The sequence below is a fragment of the Amphimedon queenslandica genome, unplaced genomic scaffold, assembly GCF_000090795.2.
Source record: "Amphimedon queenslandica unplaced genomic scaffold, v1.1 AMPQUscaffold_13196, whole genome shotgun sequence".
Taxonomy (NCBI): domain Eukaryota; kingdom Metazoa; phylum Porifera; class Demospongiae; order Haplosclerida; family Niphatidae; genus Amphimedon; species Amphimedon queenslandica.
The window spans coordinates 29,693-31,894 of NW_003546568.1; the positions used below are offsets into that span (position 1 = coordinate 29,693).

Consider the following 2,202-nt stretch of genomic DNA (forward strand, 5'->3'; position numbering starts at 1 on the left):
TTTGAGGGGAGACAGTAGGAAACTCTTCCTGTAGGTACTGGAGGGATTTTACAAGACACTAGATCTGAGAACTAGACAAGGGGTCCCATACACTGGCAACAAAACCTATAACATAAAAATTGTGTAATAATCTTTGCTAAATTATTGGTAAGGACGATTCAATTTTTATATGCTAGTCTATAGATTGAATTATATGGTTGAATTTCAAAAAAAGACATTTCTGTAATGCTATATAGTACAAAGGTGGTTTAAATATAATAATGTCCCTTGAGTATAGAAGAGAGAGGTCCCATATTTTTCAGTGTTTGTTGTCTATTTTTTACTATAACTGGCACCCTAGACCTGTTGTCAGCCAAATACTAGTAGCACATCTGCCAGTATAGTAAGAGTGGGTGATATTCAATATTGTCTCATCAGTATGATGTCTCACTTAGATATCATGATATCTTCTCCATCAAAACTGTTATGCAGGTAATAAATGACTATATTCGCAATACACAATAGTTGTTTAAAGGTTCCTAAAATGCCAGCATACGGTACATCTAGTTTAGTAGTGATACCTTCTATACTACCACTTGTATTAAGAGTTGTGATATCTCATAACTATTGATTGCATGCCATCATCTATGGACTACCACTCACAATAATAAGGATATACAGTAACAAACAATAATCCAGTTTGTACTAATAACTGCATGTAACTGAAATATCACAACAGTGACTAAACACAATGTGCATTGCCCACCCTTATAGTAAGTATAATATTAATAATATCTGAAATTGAAATTTTTCTACAGTTTTATATGGATACTTGAATTTCAAAAAGAGATGTTTCGTAATACTATATAGTGCAGGGTTCTATCCAGTGGGGGGTGGGGGGGAAGCTTCTCCCCCAAACTCTTCATCTTCCCCCCAAAACTTCAAGCTTCCCCCCTGTGTACTTCTGTAACTGCATGCATGTACTGTACATGTACATACATGTATGTACACAACCTTCCCCCCCTGGTCAACTGCTCTGGGCTTCCTCCCCAAACAAAAATTCCTAGATTGAACCCTGTAGTACAAAGGTGGATATCATATTGGCAGTTCCCTTTCTACAGAATCCCAATTAGAGGCCCTTCCAAATTTCTACTACAGTACATCCCACTCTCTCTCTTATGTAGTGACTTATTACAAACATCTCTACACTATATACAACATGTGAAGTAACAATGTCCATGGACACACAAAAACACAACATTTCATGTATCCTGAATATAGTGATGTACTCTTTGAATAGTGAATAAATTAGAGGAGATAGGTCTTATATTCTTCAGTTTTGCTTTGGTATGTTTTTACTATAACTGACACCCTAGACCTGTTTGTCAGCCAAATACTAGTAGCACATCTGCCAGTAGTAAGTAAGAGTGGGTGATATTGAATATAGTCTCATCAGTATGATGTCTCATTTAGATATCAAGATATCTTCTCCATCAAAACTGTCATAATAACAATGATTATTAGTAATACACAATATCTGCATGTTTCTAGAATGTCAGCATATACAGTACACATCACTTTATCTAGTTTAATAGTGATACCTTCTATACTACCACTTGTATTAAGAGCTATGATATCTCATTACTATTGATTGCATGCCATCATTTATGGACTGCCATTTACAATAATAAGGATATACAGTAACAAACAATAATCCAGTCTGTACTAATAACTGCATGTAACTGAAATATCACAACAGTGACTAAACACAATGTGCATTGCCCACCCTTATAGTAAGTATAATATTAATAATATCTGAAATTGAAATTTTTCTACAGTCTTATATGGTTACTTGAATTTCAAAAGATGTTTCTGTAATACTATAGTACAAAGGTGGATATCATATTGGCAGTTCCCTTTCTACAGAATCACAATTAGAAGCCCTTCCAAATTTCTACTACAGTACATCCCACTCTCTCTCTTATGTAGTGACTTATTACAAACATCTCTACACTATATACAACATGTGAAGTAACAATGTCCATGGATACACAAAAACACAACATTTCATGTACCCTAAATATAGTGATGTACTACTGAACACATGAAAAATGTTTTTTGAATAATTAGTCAATAAAGAAGAGATAGGTCTTATATTCTTCAGTTATGCTTTGGTATGTTTTTACTATAACTGGCACCCTAGACTTGTTTGTCAGCCAAATA

The 2,202-nt window shown here is 34.3% G+C and overlaps 1 long non-coding RNA gene across 1 annotated transcript in view; it reads right to left on the reverse strand.

Moving 5' to 3' along the window:
- Positions 1-56: 56 nt before the first annotated feature.
- Positions 57-2,202, reverse strand: part of LOC109584580 (uncharacterized) — an 11,665-nt gene continuing 9,519 nt past the window's right edge. The window contains exon 7 of the long non-coding RNA XR_002186075.1: positions 57-105. This is a non-coding gene — a long non-coding RNA (uncharacterized LOC109584580). The remainder of the gene's footprint in view (positions 106-2,202) is intronic.